Source organism: Moschus berezovskii, chromosome 8, assembly GCF_049115385.1.
Source record: "Moschus berezovskii isolate FMDL1 chromosome 8, NW_MosBer_1.0, whole genome shotgun sequence".
Classification (NCBI taxonomy): Eukaryota; Metazoa; Chordata; class Mammalia; order Artiodactyla; family Moschidae; genus Moschus; species Moschus berezovskii.
The window spans coordinates 61,249,308-61,276,874 of NC_142467.1; the positions used below are offsets into that span (position 1 = coordinate 61,249,308).

The 27,567-nt window shown below is 43.5% G+C and overlaps 1 pseudogene; it reads right to left on the reverse strand.

Moving 5' to 3' along the window:
• Positions 1-6,156: 6,156 nt before the first annotated feature.
• On the reverse strand, positions 6,157-6,633 carry LOC129559507 (large ribosomal subunit protein uL23 pseudogene; annotated as a pseudogene).
• Positions 6,634-27,567: the final 20,934 nt, after the last annotated feature.

Sequence of the window (27,567 nt, forward strand, 5' to 3'; positions counted from 1 at the left end):
TTCCTATAAATGAAATTGCTGTGTCAAAGACTAATCAGATTTTTACATCTAAGTTCACGAGGGATAAGAATTTATAATTTTCTTTTCTTGTAATATCTTTGTCAACTTTTCATATCAAGGTTATCCTGGCCTCATAAAATAAGTTGGAAAGTGTTCCTTCCTCTGTGTTTTGAAAGAGTTTGTGTAGGATTATTATTTTTTTCTTCCTTAAATAAATATTTGATATACTTCACCAGTGAAGCCATCTAGTTCTGGAGTTTTCTTTGCAGGAGGAGTTTGATAATAAGTTAATTTCTTTAATATGTATGGGGCTATTTAGATTTTTTTTTCTTCTTGTGTCCATTGTTTTTCAAGGAATTTGTTCATTTCATTTAAGTTGTCCAATTCATTAGAATAAATTTACTCATAGTATCTAATTTTTCCTGTACTACCTGTAGAAGAAAAATTTCCTACTCCGGGGGATCTTCCTTACGCAGGGATCGAATCTCGTCTCTTGTGTCTCCTGCATTGGCAGGCAAAATCTTTACCACTAGTGCCATCTGGGAAGTCCTAACAGTTATATAGTATTTGTTACTTATTTGTTTTTCCAATAGTGTGTAGAGATCACACAATATAGATAATGGATGTGCTATAGGAAGAGAATAACATCTGTGTTTGGTGGTTTCTGAGATACAATTATGAGGGACTTATGCTTTCTAAGTCAAACATTTCTGAAATGTTGAAAGTTTTATACTGAGCATGTATTATTCTTATACAAAGAAAATAAGTTTTAGAATCTATAACATTAAATGGCAAAAATTGGATACAGTCTAACTATTCACCAATTAAGAAAGGTTAATTAGAGTACTAAATTCATACTACAGGATACTATGCTACCATGAAAAGAATGATTAAATCCATATGTCCCACTGTGGAAGAGTTATCATACTATTGTTGAAGTAAAAAACAAAAACTGCAGCAAAATGTAGTTGATATAATTCCATTTTTGTGGGTTAAAAATGTCCAATAAAAACTCATGGAACGGCTTACATTTGAGATTTTCACAATTCTCATGAATATCTTTTTTTTCTCTTAAATATTTATTTATTTGACTGCACCAGGTCTAAGTTCTGGGGTCTTTAGTTGTGACATGCAGGGCCTTTCTTGGTTGCAGCATGTGGGATCTAGTTCCCTGGCCAGGGATCAAACCTGGATGCCCTGCACTGGAAGCCTGGAGTCTTAGCCACTGGACCACCAGGCACGTTCCTGACGAATATCTGAATAGAAGTTTTTTTTCATCTTTATGAATTTCTGGTTACATCTATGTATGTGGTAGAATGTGCATTGGAAAATATCAGAACAGATGAAGACCAAAATTTTAACTTAATTATTCCTGGGGAATTACTTGAAGAAAGTGAGGGAAGGCACTTGCCCTTTTTGCTTTACATACGTCTCTATATTATTTATGTTTTAAAATAATGAACGTGGAAATTCCCTGGCAGTCCAGTGGTTAGGACTTGGAGCTTTCACTGCAAAGGCCACAGGTTCCACCACTGGTCCGGGGAACTAAGGTCCTGCAAGACTCAGGGATGGGCAAAGATAACAAGATGATTTTCTTTTGTTTTAAAACCAAATAGAAAAATAAAATTCCTTGTCTTCTATAGGGTCCTCTAAATCACTCCATTGATTTCAAGGACATTTTTGCTGCCTTCCCTCCCTCTCAGTGGATAAAGAAAATGAAGTCAGAACAGTCCAAAGGCTTCAGGCAAACTGTGTCCAGTCCACATGACACTATTACTGATTTCCCCTTTAATTTGCATTAAACAAACTGAACTTTTGGTTGAAGTCACTTTTGTTTCAAGGAGAAAGCAGACGAACTTTAATGCTAGGTACCATCTCATGAACTTTTAACATTGACACGGCTCTCAGTAAAGAACTGGGATTTGGCGGCAAAGCTCTGCCTGAATGTCTTATTTTTGACGATGCCCTAGAAACATTCTTTTGGAGAGTTCTTGGTCCCATAAAATTTAGCCAATGGGAAACAGGAACCGGAGACCTGAGAGGCGGGACTGCTTTCGAGAATCTTCAGCCGCGAGTGAGAGAGCTGCATCTACAGCCGGTCGCCTCCTCACAGCTTGCGGCTCTGTCCTGGTCCCCGTGTCTCTGCTGCGGGCAGCTTCAGCCCTCCCGCCAAGTAGGGCGGGGTACCAACCCGAACGGTTGGTCTTTCCTCTGCATCCAGCGCCACCTACAATCCAGGATCCACACAGATTTAGAGGGATGATTGGGCTCAAAGAAAGCAGAACGATCAAAGAGATGAACACAGAACAGGGCGAGGAAAGGGGACGTTCTAACAGAGGCTGGGGGCTCACCTGACAAGCTTTAGCTTTCAGAATAATATTTTGACTATAGTAGGGTAAACCAGATCCATCGTGAGGCATGGAAGAGGAGCTGCCTCAGTAGCTTTACTGCTTTACCTTTTAATATTTTTGTCTGATTTTTAAAATTTTATTTGTCAAACAATACAGAAACCTATAGAGCTGAAAATTAAAGCCACCTTCCCTAATTCTACCTTCGTAGAAATACTGTGTCTGTCCAAATCTTTTAATGTAAATATTGTATGTATAAATATACATGTGGTATGATGTAGTGGTTAACAGGTTAACCACTGAAAAGTTAGCCTGTTAGATACAGGCTAACTTTGACAATTCATCCCGGACATCAGTTTTCTCAAATGTAAACTGATGATAATAATAAATAATAGCTCCTTTTTAAAATTTCAAAAAAATTATAGACACAGACTCATACTACCTTTGTGGTTCTATAAATGTAATTTCAAATGAATTTTTTAAATTCTTACAGATTCACAGGGAATAGCAAAATAGTATAGAAAGTTCCAGTGCCCTTCATTCAGTTTCCCCCAATAGTTACATCTCACATAATGATAGTACAATATCAAAACCAGGAAACTCATGTTGGCACAGTGTGTATATACAGTTTAATGTCATTTTATCACATGTGCAGATTACTGTGACTACCACCAGGATCAAGATGCAGAACTATTCCAAAACTACAAAACTCCTTCACAGGACCTGTTACAGCCATGTCCACCAACCGTCAACCTCAGCATTTCTAACCCTTGACAATTACTAATTTACTTTCCATTTCTGTAATTTTGTCATGAACTCATACTGTATGTATGAGTTGTGAGATACCTTTTGAGACTGGCTTTTTTCACTCAGCAAAATGCCCCTGAGATCCATTTACGTGTCTCAACATTCATTGTTTTTTATTGCTGTGTAGTATTCCATTCTTTAATGTACTTAAAACTGTTTAAACAATTGTAGTAAAATACGTGAACGTGACAAAAATTGCCATTGTAATAATTTTTAAGTGTACAGTTCAGTGGCACTAAGTATATTTACATTATACTTAATGTACTTACATACAACCACTACTACCACCCATCCATAGAAATCTTTTTCATCTTGCAAAACTAAAACTCTGTACCCATTAAAGAATAACTCCCATTTCTCCTTCTCCCATCCCCTTTGAACCACCATTCTACTTTCTATCTCTATGAATTCAACTACTCTAGATAACACAAATAAGTAGAACATACAGTATTTATCCTTTTGTGATTGGCTTATTTCACTTCACATAATGTCCTCAATAGTCAACCATGATACAGCATGTCAGAATTTCTTTCCTTTTTAGGGGCTGAATAAAATTCCATTGTATGTAAATCCATTCATCTGTCGATGGACATTTGGGTTGGTTGATTCTACCTTTGGCTATTGTGAAAAATACTACTATGAACATGGATGTTGTATAATGTACTTTTATTTGTTAAGACTGTATCATGCCATCTATTAACAAAATAGTACATGAAGGGAAATTTTTCTTTATAAAAGTAGTCTAGCTAATATTTTAAGTAGTAATGAGAAAGTATCAGCATTTTGTGACCTCTAATGAATTAACTGATCTAGGCATGGAGCATAAATGGCTGCTAATTTTTTAGTAAGAGACAATCAGACGCTATTTGCCTTCTGTAGAAGTACACCATACCAACTATGAAGCAGTGTTGCCTTCAAATCTCTACATCCAACTATGTAGTAACAGGAAATACAAAGGACAGAAAAGCAGGCCAAAACTACCTCAGAAATGCAACCACAAAATTCAGGTTGTGAGAACAATAACAACATAGTTTCTTTAGCAAGAAGTTGCAAGTAAGGACACACACACACACACACACAGAGGAAACTTATAAATTGAAAAATATTTAAGAATCCCCACCAAAAACTTGTGCAAATGTTCATAGCAACATTATTCATAGTAGTAAAAGAAAAGGAAAAACCTAAATATTTATCAGCTGATGAACAGATAAAGTGGTATGCCCATGCAGTAGAATATTATTAAGCAATAAAAACATGCTACAACATGGATGAAACTTGAAAATATGCTCAACAAAATACACCAGTCATGAAAGACCACAGATTGTATGATTCTGCTTATGTGAAATGTCCAGAATAGGCAAATTCATAGAGACAGAAACCATATATGGGGTGATCAGGAATTTGGGAGGTAATGGCTAAGGAGTGAGGGTTACTTTGGGGGATGAAAGTGTTCTAAAATTGACTGTGTTGCTTGTATAACTCTAATATACTAAAATGTGTTAAATTTTACTCTTTAAATAGATTAATTGTATGTTATGTGATTATATATCAATAAGACTACTAAAAAGTATTTAAGAAGCATATGAATCAATCACAACATGTGAATCCTATTTATATTCTGATTCAAATTATTAAAAATGAAATTTATGATACAATTGGAAATCTGAACACTAATTAGATACTTGAGGATATTAAAAAATTTATTACTATTTTTAAAAGTGGGATGACAGTATGGTTATCGCACAATGGGATGATAGTTATGGTTTTTAATAGGGCCTTTTACTTTCAGAGATACATACTGAAATATTTTTTATAGATGAAATAATGTCTGGGATTTGTTTTAAAATGAGTCAGGAAATAAATGAAGGTACAAATGAAACATGATTTCCCATGACATAATAATTATTGAAGTTGGGTAATGGAGCTATGCCAGGCTGGATGAAACACAAACTGGAATCAAGGTTGCTGGGAGAAATATCAATAACCTCAGATACGCAGATGACACCACCCTTGTGTCAGAAAGCGAAAAGGAACTGAAGAACCTCTTGATGAAAGTGAAAGAGGAGAGTGAAAAAGCTGGCTTAATACTCAACATTCAAAAAACGAAGATCATGGCATCCAGTCCCATCACTTCATGGCAAATAGGTGGGGAAACAATGGAAACAGTGACAGACTTCATTTGCTTGGGCTCCAAAATCACTGCAGATGGTGACTGCAGCCATGAAAGTAAAAGATGCTTGCTCCTTGGAAGGAAAGTTATGACCAACCTAGATAGCATATTAAAAAGCAGAGACATTACTTTGCGGATAAAGGTCCATCTAGTCAAAGCTATGGTTTTTTCAATAATCACGTATGGATGTGAGAAAGTGAAAGCGAAAGTTGTTCAGTCGTGTCTGACTCTTTGCAATCCCATGGACTATACAGTCTATGGAATTCTCCAGGCCAGAATACTGGAGTGGGTAGTCTTCCCTTCTCCAGGGGATCTTCCCAACCCAGGGATTGAACCCAGGTCTCCCATATTGCAGGTAGATTCTTTACCAGCTGAGCCACGAGGGAAGTCCAAGAATACTGGAATAGGTAGCCTATCCCTTCTCCAGCAGATCTTCCTGTCCCAGGAATCGAACCAGGGTCTCCTGCATTGCAGGCAGATTCTTTACCAACTGAGCTGAGATGAGAATTGGACCATAAAGAAAGCTGAGCGCTGAAGAATTGATGCTTTTGAACTGTGGTGTTGGAGAAGACTCTTGAGAGTCCCTTGGATGTCAATGAGATCAAACCAGTCAATCCCAAAAGACATAACTGAGCGACTGAACTGAACTGAATGGAGGTATGAGAACTTATTGTAATCTAGTCTGTCCACCTTTGTGTATGTTGAAAAATTTCCATAAAAATACATATTAATGAACATGTTTCCATGTCAATATATGGGGATGTACTTCATGCTTTCTTTTTTTTTAATAGTGAAAACTTTTATATTTGGAATTAGCCAGATGGACTCAGTTTAGATGATCCTGATTTTGTTGGCAACATTCAAAGCATCATAGTCAGGAGCCAGTTGAACATATGCCTTCTTCTCTCCATCAGGCCTGATCAGGAGTTGACCTTAGCCACATCAATGTCAGAGAACTTCTTCACAGCCTGTGTAATTTGGTGCTTGTCAGCCTTAACATCCACAACGAATACCAGTGTGTTGTAGTCTTCTATTTTCCTCATGGCTGACTCGGTGGTGAGGGGGAATCTGATGATGGCATAGTGGTCAAGTTTGTTTCTCCTAGGGGCACTCTTCCGAGGATATTTGGGCTGCCTCCTGAGCCACAGTGTTTGGCTGATGCCAGGAAGGTGGGTGACATCCGGATCTTCTTTTTTGGTGGATGTGGATGCCTTTGAACACTGCTTTCTCAGCCTTCAAAGCCTTTTCTTTGGCTTCGGCTTTAGCAGGGGCAGGGGCTTCCTTCTTCTCCTTCGCTGTCATCTTCATGAAAAAAGGTTTCTGTATTTCATGCTTTTTAAGAGCTACATATACTTCCATACTTATATAAATATTTCCCTATTAGAGGATATTTGGATTGCTTTCAAAATATTTAATATTCTAAACAGTGCTGCAGGAAGTATCTTTGTCTCTGCTCATCCTAAAGGAAATCAGTCCTGACTATTCATTGGAAGGACTGATGCTGAAGCTGAAACTCCAATACTTTGACCATCTGATGCGAAGAACTGACTCATTTGAAAAGACCTTGATGCTGGGAAAGATTGAAGGCAGGAGGAGAACGGGATGACAGAGGATGAGATGGTTGGATGGCATCACCGACTCAGTGGACGTGAGTTTGAGTAAGCTGCAAGAGTTGGTGATGGGCAGGGAGGCCTGGTGTGCTACAGTCCATGGGGTTGCAAAGAGTCAGACACGGATGAGTGACTGAACTGAACTAAACCGAACTGCCCAACCAGCCATTTCCTTAGAATAAATTTCTAGAAGTAAAAGTGCTAGGTCAAATGATGTGAATGTTTTAGGTTTTTATATACATGGAGAGATTGTTTTCAAGGAAAATTCTTACTTTCCCACACTTACAATAAAATATTGGTCACTAGTAATCCTTTCCGTTTTTATAAAAAAAGCTTTATTGCCATATAACTTTTATACCATCAAATTTGCTCATTTCAAGAGTACAAGTCAATGATTTTTAGTACATTAGTTATAGTTATACAACCATAATTCTATAAGTTATGCAACCATCACTCTATAAGTTATAGTTAGGCAACCATCTCCACAAATTAACTTTAGAATATTTTTGTCACCCCATAAAGAAACTTAGTGTCCATTTACTATCAAGCCTTAGTCCTACTCCCAGCCCTATATGAACAGTAATCTACTTCTTATCTCTATAGATTTACCTTTTTTGGACATTTCATGAAAGTGAAATTATGTACAATATATATTCCACTTAGCATGCTTTTAAAGTTCATCCATATTGTACTGTGTGTCAATATTTTGTTCCTTTTTATTGCTGAATAGTATCCTATTATGTGGATATGCCATATTTTGTTTTTGCATTCATCAGTTAATTGACAACCGAAATGCTGTTTCCACTTTTTGGCTATTGTAAATAAGGCTGCTATGAATATTCACATGCAAGTCTTTGTGTGGGCCTGTGTTGTCATTTCTCTGGGTAGATACCTAGGAGTAGAATTGATGTGTCATATGAAAATTCTGTTGAACATTTTGGATAACTGACAAACTGTTTTCCAAAAGACCTGCACCATTTTACATTCTCACCAGAAGTGTAAGAGGATTCTGACTTCTCCACATTCTGACCAATGCTTGTCTTTTAAAAAAAAAAAAATAGCCATCCTAGTAGGTATGAAATGGCACCTCATTTTGGTTTTGATTTGAGGCCATATTAATAATCCGAAGACAAAAATATTGGTGATTTTAATCCTGTGGGATAAACCCTATGAAAGTGAAAGTCACTCAGTCGTATCCAACTCTGCAACTCCATGGACTATATAGTCCATAGAATTCTCCAGGCCAGAACACTGGAGTGGATAGCCTTTCCCTTCTCCAGGGGATCTTCCCAACCCAGGGATTGAACCCAGGTCTCCCGGACTACAGTCAGATTCTTTACCAGCTGAACCGCAAGAAAAGCCCAAGAATACTGGAGTGGGTAGCCTATCTCTTCTCCAGCGGATCTTCCCGACCCAGGAATTGAACCAGAGTCTCCTGCATTGCAGGCAGATTCTTTACCAACTGAGCTATCAAGAAAGCCCTGGGGTAAATGCTATAGCAACAGTAAAAACAACAACAGTCATCATTTTTACTGACCCCTGACTCTGAACTTTATTCTCATTTAATCTTCCAAACCACCCTATGAGGCAGATACTACTTTTAAGATTTCCAGATCAGGAAGCCAAGGCTTTGGTAAAGATAAGCACAGACAGTTGTGTAGCACAAAGGAGGTGTCCTCATTTAGACTGTGGGGTTCAGGGAAGGAGTTTTGGAGGGGACAACCTCTAAATTGAAAACTGAGTTACACGTAGGTGGTACCAGGCCTTGGTGAAGAAGGGCTGCCTTTCCAGGCATAGGAAAAGCAGGCACAAGGGCTCGTGAGTTGGGGGAGCTATTGTGGCCGTTCTCTCCCCTATACCAGCATCCAGTTCCAGAATTCCCAGGACAAGCATCTGTCTCCTGCCAGCTCTGCCTGTTTCTCCCCAAGACCCCTTTGTCATCTTGTAGACCAGACCCTGCAACCAAACTACCCTTTGAGAATAAGGGGTTACTCCAAATACTGCCCAGCCCCTGGGAATGGATGGCCTGTCACACTCTCAGGGTGGCCTGAGTAAGATCAGCATGTCCAGCCACCAACACCAAAGCTAGACTGGAAGTAATGCACATGTGTGTGTGTGGGGGGGGTCTCCTTGGTAAGCCACACCCTCCCCCAGCCCCAGAATCTCCACCTTGAGGTTTACTCCAGGGAATCAAAATTTCCCTTCTAAAATATAAACTACCCTTGCAAAGGGACACTTCAGCCCTTAACTCCTTAGGACAAATTGTATGTGTTATTTTATAGAGAATAATGAGAAAGATATATTCTCTCTTTCAACAAGTTTGGAGCAGCTGTTTTGTGCTAGCTCCTACGCTATCAACACTGGGCACCAGGATGTGAAGGAGATAAAGCCCCAGCCCTCATAGAACTCACATCCTAATGAAGGAGTGTTTAAAGTTACTGTAACCATGTAACAAATTACCCCAAAATTCTGTGAAGTAATAATTTAGCATGATCATGGATTTCCCAGGTCAGAAATATAGACAGGGTACAGAGTAGATGGCTTATCTCTGCTCTGCCATATCTAGGGCTTCTGCTGGGAGGTCTCTCTGTGCAGTGGCTGGCCCTGGCAGACTGAGTCCCTAACCGGGGCCACAGGCTGCATATTTGAATGTAAAAGGAAGAAGAGTGCGCTGAGGATGAGACTCTGAAAAGGACTGTGGCTCTATGATAACAGCTCATGTTTCTTTTTAATAATTTTATTTACTGAAGTATTTATTTTTGGCTATATTGTGTCTTTGTTGCTGTGCAGGCTACTCTCTAGTTGAGGTAAGCAGGCATCTCATTTCAGTGGCTTCTCTTGTTGCAGAGCACGGGCTCTAGGGGACACACTTCAGTAACTGAGGCACATGGTTTCAGTAGTTGTGGTTCCCAGGCTCCAGATCACGGGCTAGTTGTGGTGCCTGTACAGAGGATTAGTTGCTCTGTGGCATGTGGGATCCTCTCAGACCAGAGATGGAACCCGTGTCTCCTGCATTGACAGGCAGATTCTTTACCGCTGAGCCACCCGGGAAACCCCTCAGCTCATGTTTATTAAGTGCTTGCTGCTGCTGCTGCGTCACTTCAGTCGTGTCCGACTCTGTGTGACCCCATAGACGGCAGCCAACCAGGCTCCCCCGTCCCTGGGATCCTCCAGGCAAGAACACTGGAGTGGGTTGCCATTTCCTTCTCCAATGCATGAAAGTGAAAAGTGCAAGTTAAGTCGCTCAGTCGTCTCCGACTCTTAGCGACCCCATGGACTGCAGCCCACCAGGCTCCTCCATCCATGGGATTTTCCAAGCAAGAGTACTGGAGTGGGGTGCCATTGTCTTCTCTGTGTTAAGTGCTTCAGTTCAGTTCAGTCGCTCAGTCGTGTCCGACTCTCTGCGACCCCATGAATCACAGCACGCCAGGCCTCCCTGTCCATCACCAACTCCCGGAGTTCACTCAAACTCATGTCCACAGAGTCGGTGATGCCATCCAGCCATCTCATTCTCGGTCGTCCCCTTCTCCTCCTGCCCCCAACCTTTCCCAGCATCAGAGTCTTTTCCAGTGAGTCAATTCATCGCATGAGGTGTCCAAAGTATTGGAGTTTCAACTTTAGCATCAGTCCTTCTTAGTATATGCCAAATATAGGGAAGACATCCCACGTAACCCAGGGAAACTGGGTGAAAATGGAGCTCCAATAAAATTTTTTTTAATTACTCAAAAAATATTTTTAAATTATGTGTTTTCTTTCCATAAAGAGAAGCATACTATTTTTTGCTTCAACTTGCTCTTTTACATGTCAATATATCAGGGACATTTTACATGTTACATTCAGAACTATACTTATCTTTTTAAAGACTGTAGAATCTTTCATAATAAGGATTCTATCATAGGTAATTTAATTAATCCCCTATTGAAGGAGAAAATTAAGGTTAATTTTTCTTGACACGTTTGTAGGATAAATCCTAGATGTATTATTACTGGATGAAAGGATATGCAAATTTAAATTTTCAGTAGGTATTGCCAGATAAGTCAAGTGGGCCTTAGAGAGCATCACTACAAACAAAGCTAGTGGAGGTAATGGAATTCCCCTGAGCTATTTCAAATCCTGAAAGATGATACTATGAAAGTGCTGCACTCAATATGCCAGCAAATTTGGAAAACTCAGCAGTGGCCACAGGACTGGAAAAGGTCAGTCTTCATTCCAATCCCAAAGAAAGGCAATGCCAAAGAATGCTCAAACTACCACACAATTGCACTCATCTCACACGCTAGTAAAGTCATGCTCAAAATTCTCCAAGCCAGGCTTCAGCAATATGTGAACCGTGAACTTCCAAATGTTCAAGCAGGTTTTAGAAAAGGCAGAGGCACCAGAGATTAAATTGCCAACATCCACTGGATCATGGAGAAAGCAAGAGAGTTCCAGAAAAACATCTATTTCTGTTTCATTGACTATGCCAAAGCCTTCGACTGTGTGGATTACAATAAACTGTGGAACATTCTGAAAGAGATGGGAATACCAGACCACCTGACCTGCCTCTTGAGAAACCTGTATGCAGGTCAGGAAGCAACAGTTAGAACTGGACATGGAACAACAGACTGGTTCCAAATAGGAAAAGGAGTACGTCAAGGCTGTATATTGTCACCCTGCTTATTTAACTTATATGCAGAGTACATCATGAGGAACGCTGGGCTGGAAGAAGCACAAACTGGAATCAAGATTGCCGGGAGAAATATCAATAACCTCAGATATGCAGATGACACCACCCTTATGGCAGAAAGTGAAGAGGAACTAAGAAGCTTCTTGATGAAAGTGAAAGAGGAGAGTGAAAAGTTTGGCTTGAAGCTCAACATTCAGAAAACGAAGATCATGGCAATCTGGTCCCATCACTTCATGGGAAATACATGGGAAAACAGTGTCAGACTTTATTTTTTTGGGCTCCAAAATCACTGCAGATGCTGATTGCAGTCATGAAATTAAGATGCTTACTCCTTGGAAGGAAAGTTATGACCAACCTAGATAGCATATTAAAAAGCAGAGACATTACTTTGCCAACAAAGGTCCATCTAGTCAAGGCTATGGTTTTTCCCGTGGTCATGTATGGATGTGAGAGTTGGACTGTGAAGAAAGCTGATCGCCGAAGAATTGATGCTTTTGAACTGTGGTGCTGGAGAAGACTCTTGAAAGTCCCTTGGACTGCAAGGAGATCCAACCAGTCCATTCTAGAGGAGATCAATCCTGTGTGTTCATTGGAAGGACTGATGCTAAAGCTGAAACTCCAATACTTTGGCCACCTCATACGACGAGTTGACTCACTGGAAAAGACTCTGATGCTGGGAGGGATTGGGGGCGGGAGGAGAAAGGGACGACAGAGAATGAGATGGCTGGATGGCATCACCGACTCTGTGGACATGAGTTTGAGTGAACTCCGGGAGTTGGTGATGGACAGGGAGGCCTGGCGTGCTGTGATTCATGGGGTTGCAAAGAGTCGGACACGACTGAGCGACTGAACTGAACTGAACTGAACTGATTGCCAGATTATTTGCTAAGGAGGCCATAAGATTTACACTCTCTACCAACAGTTAGTAAATAAGACCACATGTTTCCCTACACCCAACAACATCCCTCATCACAAATGGGTTAGGTATATCTTTGCATATGCTTTTTGGCCACGTGTATTTTATCCTCGGACACCTGCATATCTATATCTCTCAAGCTAGTGTTTTCATTTATAAAAAGGGGGTTGTAGACAGATGGGAAGCGTGAAAGTTACAAAATCAAGAATGAATGACCCCTCCTACACTGTTGGTAGGAATTACATTGGTACAGCCGCTATGGAAAATAGCATGGAGATTCCTTGAAAAGCTAAAAAAAAAAAGAGAGAAAGAGTTATCATATGAGTCAGCAATCCTACTTCCAGGCACATATCCAGAAAAGTCAGAAGCTCTAATTTGAAAAGATACACACACCCCAGTGTTCATAGCAGTACTATTTACAATAGCCAAGACATGGAAGCAACCTGAATGCCCTTCAGGTTGAATGAATGGATAAAGGAGATGTGATGTATATACAATGGAATATTACTCAGCCATAAAAATAATGAAATAATGCCATTTGCAGTGACATGGCTGGACCAGAGATTATCATACTAAGTAAAGTAAGTCAGACAGAGAAAAGCAAATGTCATAGAAATCACTTACATGTGGAATCAAAAAATGATTAAAGTGAACTTATTTATAAAACAGTAATAGACTCATAGACATAGAAAACAAACTTACGGTTACCAAACGGGCCATGCGGTGAGGGATAAATTAGGAATTTGGCATTAACAGGTGTGTACACACTACTATGTGTAAAATAGATGAACCACAAGGACCTACTTTATAGCACAGGGAACTACATCTTGTACCTATAATGGTAAAGAATCTGAAGAAGAGTAACTGAATCACTGAAACAGTGTAAACCACCTATAACTCAATTGAAAAAAAAAAGAACGAGGCTTTCCTGATGGTCCAGTGGTTAAGAATCTGCCTTGCAATGCAATGGACACTGGTTCGTTCCCTGGTCCAGGAATATCCCACGTGCTGAGGAGAAACTAAGCCTGTGAGCTGCAATTACTGAGACTGCCTGATGCAACTACTGAAACCTGGGTGCCTAGAGCCTGTGCTACCCAACAAGAGAAGCCACTGCAATGAGAAGCCTGCACCCCACGATGAAGAGTAACTCCACTCACTGAAACTAGAGAAAGCCTGCATGCAGCAATGAAGACCCAGCATGCATCCAAAAAAATAAAATTAAATAAATCTTTAAAAAAAAAAAATGAAGGGCAATGCTTGTGCAGTTCCTGTCTTCTTACCTCCTACCCTGCAGATAAGAACCCTGCACAAGATGGCTCCCTTTTTGAATAAAGCCCCTGGCCCTGCAGGGAGGACACTAGGGACTTCTACCAAGTGGCTTTTGAGCCTTATTTGTAACTCACTGGAAGCCCCCACTGATGGTAGCCAGTGACAAACAGCAACCACGTTCATCTGTAAGAAGATGACACAGCTTTATGGGAGTTACCAGACACTACAAATTAAACACAAGAATCCTTGAGAGGCCTTGAGGAAGACTCTAAAAGTGGGCCCACCCAGTCCCTCCTTGAAAGTGTGTGTCCAAGAGGCAGAGTTACCCACCGGATGGAGGTTTGCCCCCACTGCCATTTACTTTGCTTAATAATATTGCACCAGTGGCTTCCCCAACTCTGAACACAGCTTCTTCACCTGGGGATAATAATAGCACTGATCCAATGGGATTGCTGCAGAATCTGGTGAATTCATGTGCCAGGCACCAGGCACGTAACTAGGTAGTTATTATTATTCTTACAGGTCTCTGACAGAAGGTTTCTAACCTCTCTGTAAGTAGCTCCAGCTTCCCTAAGTAGCTCCAGCTTCCCTGGTAGCTCAGATGGAAAAGAATATACCCGCAATGCAGGAGATCTGGGTTTGATCCTTGGGTCAGAAAGATCCTCTGGAGAAGGAAATGACTACCCACTCCAGTATTCTTGCCTGGAGAATCCCATGGACAGAGGAGCCTGGGGGACTACAGTCCATGGCGTCGCAAAGAGTCAGACAGGACTGAGCAACTCTCACACACACACACATACAAGTAACTCTCTTATATTGCTGTCAGTGGGTAAATAAAATCCCTCCGTAGTCTAATCTCATCCCTCCTACTGCTGATTCAGCTCCTTTGGTTGAGTTCTTTATCTAGGGAAGATTATTTTTAAGACCCTCTGTAACTTACTCTTTTCCCTCTGATTCCAGGCACAGTCTGTCAAACACCCTTGGGGAGAGAAGGAGGCATGAGAGGGCGCGGTGCTCACAGCAGCACCTCCCACTCTTTCTTTGCCCACACCTGTATCTGGAGATTACATGCTACCTGCTGGCGTGGGGAGAGGAGAACATTCTCACCTGGCCCAGCTTCTGCATGTGGCTTTCACCTAGTTACACCTGGATCTTTATTTATTTTTGCCATGCTGTGTGGCATGTGGGGTCTTAGTTCCCCAACCAGGGATCCTAAAATGGGAGCTCAGAGTCTTAACCACCAGACCACCAGGAAAGCCCCCCACCTGGTCTTTAAACTTTGCCTGACAAAGCCCTAACGGGACTATTGGCCCCTTCCAGAGAAAAAGGGGATGGGTGATGGAACTAGGTTTAGGATTGGGCCTCTGACTATTGCTTAATAATCATCATAAAGGCCTTTCTAGCCTTGGAGCTTCCTGAGGGGTTTTCACATTCAGGATGCTCAGGCCTCCTTTGATCCCTCTCCCTCCAGTGGTGGACCAGTAATACATAACAGTGGCCACTTGTTACTGAGCACAGAGCACAGAAGGGACCATATCTTTAGCACTTAGTAATAATAATAGCCAGCATTGATTGAGTGCTTCAGTTCAGTTCAATTCAGTCGCTCAGTCGTGTCCGACTCTCCGCGACCCTGTGAATCACAGCACGCCAGGCCTCCCTGTCCATCACCAACTCCCGGAGTTCACTCAAACTCATGTCCACAGAGTCGGTGATGCCATCCAGCCATCTCATTCTCTGTTGTCCCCTTCTCCTCCCTCCCCCAACCTTTCCCAGCATCAGAGTCTTTTCCAGTGAGTCAACTCGTCGCATGAGGTGGCCAAAGTATTGGAGTTTCAGCTTTAGCATTAGTCCTTCCAATGAACACCCAGGATTGATCTCCTTTAGAATGGACTGGTTGGATCTCCTTGCAGTACAAGGGACTCTCAAGAGTCTTCTCCAACACCACAGTTTAAAAGCATCAATTCTTCGGCGATCAGCTTTCTTCACAGTCCAACTCTCACACCCATACATGACCACTGGAAAAACCATAGCCTTGACTATACGAACCTTTGTTGGCAAAGTAATGTCTCTGCTTTTTAATATACTATCAAGGTTGGTCATAACTTTCCTTCCAAGGAGTAAGCGTCTTTTAATTTCATGGCTGCAATCAGCATCCGCAGTGATTTTGGAGCCCAAAAAAATGAAGTCTGACACTATTTCCACTGTTTTTCCATCTATTTTCCATGAAGTGATGGGAAATTGAGTGCTTAATAGGTACCAAATCCCTCACAACTATTCTAGGAAGAAGATACTGTTACAGACAAGGAAAAGAAGGCAGAAGGTCCTTAACAGTTCAAAATTATGGCAACCAAAGGGCCAGATTGGTATCTGAAGTCCTGCTGGGATTCTGAAACCAGTATGCGCCACCTCCCTGCAGACTGCACTTCCAAACCTGTCAGTCCTCTTCTGCAGTGCTTCAGCTTCCCCTGACCTCCTCTTACCAGGAATTTTTTTTCCAGGCCCCTCTCCTACCTCCAGGACACCCACTGGTATTTTCAATACCCTTCATCATCTATCGTTGTCCCTCCAATTATTTAAGACACTTCTTGGGTCACAAAGCTATCCCTCCCAGCCCAGCCACCCCTCCATCCTTTCTGGGGCATGCGCATGCAGGCATATGCTTGCACACCCCCTGTTCCCCATCTCCAACAAAACAGGCTACAGCCATTACACATTGTGCAGCAGCAGATTGTAGTGACAGAAACAAATGTTTAGAATGTCTTTTATTTAACTTTTCATAGTTTTGAAGAAAATGATAAAACATTATATTAAATATTTCTTGCTGTTGCTTACCTATGGTTTCTGATTTATTTGCAAATGAGCATGTATTAATCCTGTAGTAAAGGGAGAAATGCCCATATTTGGAAAAACTTGAGTAGAGATGGGAGTTAATGGCCTTTGACTGGCTTTATATTTACCCTCTGATGGATTCTTGCCTCCCATGGACCAATAAACTCCAGAGTAAGAAGCCCCAGCAGATTTAAACTTTTGGGTCAAAAGAAAAGCAGTAGCAAGAAAGAACACCCAAGAACTGTGGTAGTCACTTTTTTGCTACTCTTTGGTGCTAGCAGTTGTATCTCTGATGACCTGGAGAGTCAGGGGCATGATCCTGGCAGTGCCAGTGGGGGCTGGGAGTCCCCTCTCTTTCTCTGATATGGATAATTGATGCCTTTTAATTCTTATGCAGGTAGACCTCCAAAACAAGTTTCCCAGAAGCCCCCTTCCACAAAATGGGTCCCTTGTTGTTCCCTGGTACACCAAGGACTGAGCCACCTCCTCCAGAGGTTCCAGCCCCTCCCACGTTATCCTCCTGTCATTTCTCCAGCTCTCCTCCTTCACTGTCCTTTGTTCAGGAGATAAACTCAGATGGTAAAGACTCTGAACTGCAATGCATTTCGATCCTTGGGTGGACAATCCCCTGGAGAAGGGAATGGCTACCCACTCAAGTATTCTTGCCTGGAGAATTCCACGGACAGAGAAACCTGGTGAGCTACAGTCCATGAAGTCACAAAGAGCTGGACAAGACTGGGGGACTAACACTTCCAGTTTCAGGCATGTTGAAGCTCTGGGGTCATTGTAGGGTATGTGACAGGTAGGCTTTTGAGATGAGTCTCAGATGGCATCTGGGGTTTTCCTGGTGGCTCAGTCAGTAAAGAATACGCCTGCAATGCAAGAAAGCCAAGTTTAATCCTTGGGTTGTGAAGATCCCCTGGAGAAGGGAATGGCAATCCACTCCAGTATTCTTGCCTGGGAAATCCCATGGACAGAGGAGCCTGGTGGGCTACAGTCCATGGGGTCGCACGAGTTGGACATGACTTAACAACTAAACCACCACCATCAGATGGCAAAGAGAGTCTTAGCAGATAGGAAAAATTGGAAAGAGTCTATAGGCCAAGGCACAGAGGAATCTATGGTAAAGCCAAAGGATGGGAAGTGACAGAAATGAGACTGAAAGGCCCTTACAGGCCAAGCTAAAGGTTTGCATGGGATCCTGAGGGCAGTTGGAAGTCATTGAAGAGTTTGGGCTAGTGAGTATATACCAGAAACACAAAGAGAAGCCTTGAATAGCTGACATTTATTAACCCCTTGCTTTGTAATGAAAACAGTTTATTTCCTTTAGTCTTACCAACAATTTTATGAACTAGTATTATTTCCATATGATTTTAAGGGAAACTAGAGTATGGGATGGAGAAGGCAATGGCACCCCCACTCCAGTACTCTTTGCCTGGAAAATCCCATGGACGGAGGAGCCTGGTGGGCTGCAGTCCATGGGGAGGCGAAGAGTCGGACATGACTGAGCGACTTCACTTTTATTTTTCACTTTCATGCATTGAAGAAGGAAATGGCAACCCACTCCAGTGTTCTTGCCTGGAAAATCCCAGGGACGGTGGAGCCTGTGGGCTGCCGTCTATGGGGTCGCACAGAGTTGGACACAACTGAAGCGACTTAGTAGCAGCAGCAGCAGCAGAGTATGGGAAGATTGTTTCCTCAAGCCATAGCAAGGTGCTGATCCCGGAATCTATTCCTTTAATTGTCATGCTAGCAGACCTGAGAAAGGGCAGGAATCAGTGAAGAGTCCTGGAGATGACTGGGAGACAGAATGAACCACTGGACTCCATGACTGCCTGGATGTAGGAGTAAGGATGAAAATCTCTCAAGGATGCTGCCCAGTTTTGCACACCTGGGAAACGCATGCAAAAGCACACATTCTCTGGGCCAAAGGACAGAGATGAGAGCCAGAGCCAGCCAGTCAGCGGACCCATTCTAGTGGGCTGGCCATGTCCACCAGGAAGGCCCAAATCAGCCACACAAGGGGCGCTATAGCAGGAGCAAGCAGCCTGCATTCCTGGTCCTTTCCCAGTGCTAGCCAAGCAGCAGGAGGGGCTGAGGGATGCTTGGAGCCGGGCCATCTAGCAGAACCTGGGTCCTTGGCAACCAAGCCCCATGAGGGGACTGCACAGAAGCGTGCCAGGAATGGCAGCTGCTGGAGTGGGTCACCAGAGGGATGGAAGAAGGGTATGGACCCAGCTGCGGGCCAGGCCTCTCTGGTGGTCTCTGTCTTACTGTGAATGAGGGATGCACCAGGCTGTGTGGTTTCCCCTACAACTCTGGGGTCCCTGAGGGGTTGTACCTTCCCTACCCTCAGGCATCAGACATTGACAGTATGATCTGACCTCTCTGACCCTTCAGATTCCACATTGAATCCCTTTGTTACCCAGCGCAGGTCTTTTTGCTTGAAATGCAGCAAAGGCAATCTACTGATACTTGATTTCGGTGAGAGACATTCCAGTGTTTCCTGCAGGGCACCAAGCAAGGAGAACCAGGTGGCTAGTACTCAAAAGGCCCAAACTCCCCAGTAGCTTTCAGGCAAGGGTTTTAAAAGGTAACAAGAAGGGGTGAAGGTCACAGGGAGTATAATCAGCTCCTCGACATTTTTCTGAATGATTGGTGGTGAGGTAACAGGTGATGCTTCAGGAATCTCAATCATTAGCCTTCTGGTTCCAATCAGTCTGGAGTCTACATGCTTGTGGGCAGCATGTCATCATCATCCTCCACTGGGTAGGGGTCTGAGTTTCTGCAGAACAACTCACATTTTTGTCTATATCCCTTTAGACTCATCACTCTAGTCATAACTGCTTGAGTCTGCTCTTTGGAACTCAGGGAAGGCCAAACAAGAAACGGGGCTTGTACCTGGGAAGGCCCTGCAGGGTCCTGCTCAGTTTCAGTCTTCCCTTTTCTTTGATAGTCCTCAATCCTGAGGGGGACAGGGATGGGACAAGAAAGGGAATAAAGCTTTGGACAGAGAGGTTAATCTTAAATTCAGCATGGGAACTGGGTTTTAGGGATTCCTCACACTCCTTGGGCTTCCTGTACCAGGTTTTGGCCCCTCACCACCCATTTCCTTGCCCTCTGGCCACCTCATTTCCCTTATCTCACAGTGAGCCCACTACCAGGTCCTGCAGATGCTCCTGCCCGCCTTCTTCTTCTCCCAAATTCAGCCACTTCTCTGGCCCCACTGCCTTTCTTTCAATTCAGGCCAACACCCACTCAAGGCTGGAAGGTCACATCAGCCAGCAGTCCTGTCCTCTTTCTACACTGCAGCTGGAGGAGTGATCTTTGCAGAGATTCTTGTTGTTCCCTGGATGAAAGCTCTTCAGTGGCCTTCTGATTCCTTTGGTATAAAGACTAACCTCATCCGGGCTGACCCACCATCCTTTCACAGCCTGGTCCCTGCAATCTCCAGCCCGTCTTTCGCAATGTCTCCCTCACATGCTGAGCCGTAGTCCCACCTACTTCAGAATCACTAGTGGAGCTTGTTAAATGTGAAGATTCTGGATCCCTACCCCGAAATTCACCAAATCAGAAGCCCTGAGACTGGCACCCATGTCTAATAAGCCTCCCATGATTGAAACCTACTTGCAACTCCTCCAAAAGCTAGGGCTCTTGTAACAAATTCAACAAAGCTTTTTAAAAATGGCCCACATCAAAAATAAAAATCTTTTTTTAAAAAAGAAGCTAAGGCTCTCTTTCCTCCTGGGCTGTACACAGGTTCCTCTTGCCTGGTAACTATACCTCCTCTACTTCCTTCATACTGAGTTTAAAGGTCACCTCCTTCCTGCCCTAGGCTTACTCCTAAAACAACACTTATTAAGTGGAATTTTGCCTGTCTGCTTCTTTGTCTGTCACCAACCCCCATTCCCAAACAGAATGTAACCTCCTATGGTAAAGTGCCTGGCACAGAGAAGGGACTCAATAAATACTTCCTGAATCCCAAATGAATGAATATCTGGGCATATTCCAAGCTCAAGGATCTGGCATGGTGCAGGAAGAGAGAAGAGCAACCAAGAATAAACTGGCCCTGAGGATGGAGAAGTGGAAGTATCCAGAGGTTAGGAAGTAGGGGTCCTTCCAGTTCCCCTCAAGCTACTACTCAGAGGGATCTGATTAAGGGCACAACCACCTCCCAAGGATGCCAAGGAGAACCTATGTTTGTGGATCAGCTTTCTTTTCTGTGGCCTTAAGAACCCACCCCTGCTCTTCTGCTGGGGGTTTTGAGTCCCCCCTACCCCTGTGCCACCCAGAGGAGCTGGGGATGGCATCTTGGTACTCCAGAAGCACTTTGTCTCTCTTGACTTTTTGATCCATCAGAAAAATCTCAAACTCAGTCCAGACAAGTGACTCATTACAGCTTTAAGGAATGAAAGCTGCAAAGCCAGGCTCCTACAGCAGCACGTAGATAAGACGCTAAGAGAAACCAGTCAGCAGATGCCCTCTAGAGCCAAAAAGAGGTCTTCTCTGTGTCCTGGGGCTTCTCTGGACACAGAATCAAGATATTCTGCCCTCTGTGCTCAAGGATGTCTCCATCTAGTTGTAGGAAGGACTTGAACTGGATCTTAATTACAACAGCAATAACAGCTGTCATTCTTATTGAACGCTTGCGTGTGTGCATGCTAAGTCGCTTCAGTCGTGTCTGACTCTGTGCAACCCTATGGACTGCAGCCTGCCAGGCTCCTCTGTCCATGGGATTCTCCAGGCAAGAATACTTTAGTGGGTTGCAGTGCCCTCCTCCAGGGGAGAAAGCCAACCATGTTTGTCCCTAATCCAGGGATCAAACCCACATGTGTTAAATCTAACCTGCATTGGCAGGAGAGTTCTTTACTACTAACACCACCTGGGAAGCCCATTGAATGCTTACCTGTGCCAAACATTGTTCTAAGCATTTGGCTAGCAGCCTCTCTCACACCTCAAACAATCCCTTTGCAGAAACTCAGGCTCAGGGAGGTTAAGCCCATCCATACAGTGGAAGGGATGGATATAAAGCAGAGTGGTTGAGAGGAGGGCTCTGGGTGGGTTGGGAGGTGATGCACACTTATTTCTTCAGTTGAAAGGAAAAGCATGTGCTGGGGGTGGAGGGTGTCATAAGGTGATGGGAAAGCCCTGCTTGCCAGGCTAAGGTGCTTGTTGTAATTGCTCCTCTAGGCTCCATACCAACTTTTCCATTCCTCTGTGTTTCTATGTTAGGTGGTCAAATGCTATGATTTGACCTAAGGAACAGGACCTGGGAGTCCTGGCCTTGCTACATTCTGGCTGTGGGACCTTAAGCAGGTTCCTGCCCTCTCTGGGCCTCATTGTCCTTGCCCTGAAAGGAGCTTTATTCGGGAACTTCCAAATCAGCCCATGGGTCTCTATTCATAGCTTCATAGGATAATTAAGCTTAGATGCAGGAGCAACTTTTATTAATAATTAACTTTAGCCTTTTCCCGAAATAGACCCTGCCCTTACCTCATATGTTCCCCTAGGACACAGGACAAGCATAGAGGAGGGAGGCAAAAGAGAGAGCAGAGACCATTTTGTCTATTTCCCGAGCGGATGAATTGTTTGGCCACCTCCTGTAGTCCAGGTTGGTCCACCTGCTTGGATCTCCAGATCAGAAAGAGACAGCATCTCTTCTTCCTCTTTACTGTCTGTGTTCATTCATCCATTCATTCCTTAAAAGCCAGGACCTCCTCCAGTCCAAACACTGTACAGGACAGCTATGAAGCAGATGGACAGGACAGGTAGATGGTGGGGTTGCTTTGTCCTAGTCCAGCTGGCCACCAGGTGTCACCAGTGCCAGCCACACAGCCTCCCTCAGGCCTGAGAAGGAAAGTGGGGCTGGGATGGGGAAGTGTGAACCAGTGAAAACACCCAGCTCTGCTCAGCCAGCCTGGATCAGAAGCAAGTTCCTCAAGTGCAAAAATAATCCACTTCCTCACCCCTCGCCCACCAGAAAGACACCCTCAGGATTTTCCCAGCAGCCCAGCTTGCTTGAGATATTGGGAATTCATAACCTCTGCTCAGTCTGGGATTCTCTCTACAGCCCACCCCTCACAGTGAGCCCACCAGACTTCTTGTAAACCCCTTTGGTGACCACCAGTTACCACTTTGCAGGTCAGACAGGCTGGGATCTGGGACCCTTTACTGCAGTTCCTGCACCTAGACAAACTTCTCCTTGAGCCACAGAATATCAAGAAACTATAAGGGACTGAAAATAATTGTGTGCACGTGCAGCTGGGGCAAATTGTGAACAAGATATAAAAAGACCAAAATCCAACTGCCATTTCTGGGGTTCAGGGAGCAAAAGCAGGGTACTGTGAATGATCCCTGCACATGGAGCCACCCAGTGGGTGGGCAGACCACCTAAGCCAGTTGGCCCCAAACTTTTTGGCACCAGGGACCGGTTTTGTGGAAGACAACATTTCCAGGACCGGAGATGAGGGATGGCTTTGGAATGATTCAAGCACATTACATTTATTGTGTACTTTATTTCTATTATTATTAAATCAGCTCCACCTCAGATCATCAGGCATTAGATCCTGGAGGTTGGGGATCCCCAACCTAAGCCATCCCTCTGGCCTGACCCACAAATTCGCCCATACCTTCACTTTATTTAAGGGACCAACTGCCTCCCCACCTCCCCACTACCCACCTTCCCCTTCCTCATTCCCTCTTACCACCCATTCCCATCCACTACCACCCCCCACACCCTCCCCCACCCCAACCGAGGGGAGCAAGCAAGACAGTCCATTACGTGTTTTCACTCCCTCCTGCTGTAGCATCGGTCCCAGTACAGCTTTGCCTGCATTTCTCCTCTGACCTCTTATCAATTTCTGTTGATTAAAGATTCCAAGAACCGGGGTCAGTAACACAGGCAGCTGTTATTATTAGAAGATCCTTCCTGACTTAGAACCAAAACTTGACAATCACTCTGTCCTTGTTTTGCCTTCTATAGGCCAGAAGAAGAGAGCTCTTTGGCTGCATACAGCACTTCAGGCATTTGAAGAGATTGCTCGGGTCTCCTGAGTTTATTTGTTTGTTCATTATTAATGTCTGCATACAGAGAATTTGCTGTGTGACAGACCTCAGGGCCGCAGCAGAAAACAAGCCAAATTGAGACCTGTCCTCCCATGGCTTGTTGTCTGTCCAAGAAACCAACAACCAAACCAACAGAAATGATAAATCTTGCACAAGGCCAGATAGAGGATGTTTGGTCTGACAAGGAGCAGGAGGCAAGGCTCTCACCCAGTCTGGTGGCTGGGAAGACTTCCTGAGATCTCCCTGTGGTCAGGCAAAGGGTGAGCAACTTCAATGCCATTCAGTATCAAACTTTTTCTTTTGGCTGTGCTGGGTCTTCATTGTGGCACACAGTTGCTGTACATGAGGTTTCTCTAATTGCAGCGAGCAGGGGCTGCTCTCTAGCTGCTGCTCAGTAGTTATGGCATGTGGGCTCTAGAGCACAGGCTTTTGACACAGCTGCTGACTGTCCCCAGAGCGAGTGATCCAAGAAAGAGAACAAGGAAGAAGTAACAATGCCTTTTATGATCTAGTTAATCCTATACTTAGGAGGGGAATTACGCTTCACCTTTTGAAGGCAAGAATATGAAAGAATTTGTGGATTTTTTTTTAAACCTCCAGATACCCCAAATTCCCTTCCCAAATAACTACTACGAACATTTTGTCATATTTACAACCAGAATGTTTCTCACGCAAATACGTACATCAGCCTTAAAAAACAAAAATGGGTGTCATAATGTTCATTCTGGGGTTAATTCCTATCATATGTGATGTTTCAACAGGTAATAATTCACACTATAAAAATTTAAAGATATAAAAGCATATGCAGTTAAAAGTGAGTCTCCCTCTCTTACTTGCTCTCAGCCACTTAGCTCCCCTCCCTGAAGTTTGCCTTCACCTGATTCTGGCATATCACAGACACACACATGTGTGTGCTTTGTGCTTAGTTGCTCAGTCATGTCCGACTCTTTGGAACCCTGTAGACTGTAGCTCACCAGGCTACTCCATCCTTGGAGATTCTCCAGGCAAGAATACCAGAGTGGGTTGCCATGCCTTTCTCCAGGGGATCTTCCCAACCCAGGGGTTGAAACCAGGTCTCCTGCATTGCAGGCAGACTCTTCACATCTGAGCCACCAGGGAAGATCAGATACACACATATCTATCCTTTTGTTTCCACACTCACTGCTCTGCAACTTACTCTTTGATCTCATTCTACAGCACTCAGATATTTCCATATTAGTACATAGGGAACTGCCTCATTTTTAAAAGAGTTGCAGAGTATTTCATTGAATGGAAGCAATCAGATTTATTTAATATGGACTATTTTGTAACTAGTTCTGAGACTTTAAAATGACTATAAATGTCTTTCAGAGTCAGTAATTTTACTGCAACATTAAAATTTGTTGTGACTGCTGACCATGTACTATCATTATTTTAACTGATCCCCTGGTGTTGAAAATTTGAGTTGTTTCCTATTTTCTCATGGTGGCTTCCAAAACAAACAACATACATCTAGTGAGCCTTTTGGTAATACCCATCAGAAGCCTGAAAAATAGGCATACTCTTTGATTCAGCAATCCCACTTCTAAGAATCTCTCCTAATAATCAGAAAAGTACACAAAGATACACCTTCCTATGCTTGCTGCAAAGTTGCTTATTGCAGAGAAATATTTAAAAGAACAATTATACCAAAGAAGTTCTTGCACTGTTGTGAAAGTTCTAGGGCACACAACAGATTACCCAACCTGGGGATCCAGCAAAGGGACTGAGAACCCCCAGGGAATTTGACTTTGAAGGCCAGTGGGATTTGATTACAGAACTTCCAAAGAACTGGGTAAACAGACTCTTGGAGGGAACATTTTGCCCACCAGGACCCAAGAGAAGGAGCAGTGACCCCACAACAGACAGAGCCAGACTTGCCGGTGAGTATTTAGGAGTCTCTGGAGGAGGCATGGGTTGACAATGGCTTGCCATGGGGTCAGGGGTACTGAATACAACAGTCCTGGCATAAGTCCTTTTAAAGAAGGTCACCATTACTGCCATTACCCTACCATAGTTTGACCTGAGGCCAAACTACAGGAAGGGAACACAGCCCCACCCATCAACAGAAAATTGGATTAAAGATTTATTGAGCATGGCCCCACCCATCAGAGCAAGACCCAGATTCCCCCACAGCCAGTCCCTCCCATCAGGAAGCTTCCACAAGCTTATCCTTATCCATCACAGGGAAGATAGAATGGAAACTACAATTCCAGAAAACTAACCAAACTGATCCTGGTGGCTCAGAGGTTAAAGCGTCTGCCTGCAATGCAGGAGACCCGGGTTCAATCCCTGGGTCGGGAAGATCCCCTGGAGAAGGAAACGGTAACCCACTCCAGTATTCTTGCCTGGAGAATCCCATGGACGGAGAAGCTTGGTAGGCTACAGTCCACGGGGTCGCAGAGAGTCGGACACGACTGAGCGATGGAATGGAATGAATGGAACCAAACTGATCACTTGGATCACAGCCTTGTCTAACTCAACAAAACTACAAGCTATACCAGGTAGGGCCACCCAAGACAGACGGGTTATGGTGGAGAACATGGTCCACTGAAAAAGGGAATGACAAACCATTTCAGTATTCTAGCCCTGATGGTTGGATGACATCACAGACTAAATGGACATGAGTTTGAGCAAGCTCCAGGAGTGGGTAATAGACAGGGAAGCCTGGCATGCTGCAGTCCATGGGGTCACAAAGAGTCAGACACGACTGAGTGGCTGAACTGACTGACTGATTCTTGCCTTGAGAACCCTATGAACAGTATGAAAAGGGAAAAAGATATGACACTGAAAGATGAACTCTCCAGGTTGGTGAAGTGAAGTGAAGTGAAGTCGCTCAGTCGTTTCTGACTCTTTGCGACCCCATGGATGTAGCCTACCAGGCTCCTCTGTCCATGGGATTTTCCAGGCAATAGTACTGGAGTGGATTGCCATTTCCTTCTCCAGGGAATCTTCCCAACCCAGGGATCGAACCCGGGTCTCCTGCATTGTAGACAGACACTTTACCATCTGAGCCACCAGGGAAGTCCCTCCAGGTTGGTAGGTGCCCTATAATATGCAACTGAAGAAGAGTGGGAAATAGCTCCAGAAAGAATGAAAAGGCTGCTGCTGCTGCTGCTGCTGAAGAAGAGTGGGAAATAGCTCCAGAAAGAATGAAAAGGCTGAGCCAAAGCAAAAACAACATCCAGTTGTGGATGTGACTAGTGATGGAAGTAAAGTCCAATACTGTAAAGGACAATATTGCATAGGAACCTGGAATGTTAGGGTCATGAATCAAAGCAAATTGGAAGTGGTCAGAGGAGACGGGGACGACAGAGAATGAGATGGCTGGATGGCATCACCGACTCGATGGACATGAGTTTGAGTGAACTCCAGGAGTTGGTGATGGACAGGGAGGCCTGGAGTGCTGTGATTTATGGGGTCGCAAAGAATCAGACACGACTGAGTGACTGAACTGAAACAGGAGATGGCAAGAGTGAACATTGACATTTTAGGAATCAGTGAACTAAAATGGAATGGAATGGGTGAATTTAATTCAGATGACCATTATATCTACTACTGTGGGCAAAAGAATCCCTTAGAAAAAATGGAGTAGCCATCATAGTCAACAAAAGAGTCTGAAATGCTGTACTTGGGAGCAATCTCAAAAATGGCAGAATGATCTCTATTCATTTCCAAGGCAAACCATTCAATATCACAGTAATCCAAGTCTATGCCCCAATGACAATTGTTGAAGAAGCTGACAGTTCTATGAAGACCTACAAGACCTTCCAGAACTAGCACCAAAAAAGATGTCCTTTTCATCATAGGGGAGTAGAATGCAAAAGTAGGAAGTCAAGAGATACCTGGAGTAACAGGCAAGTTTGGCC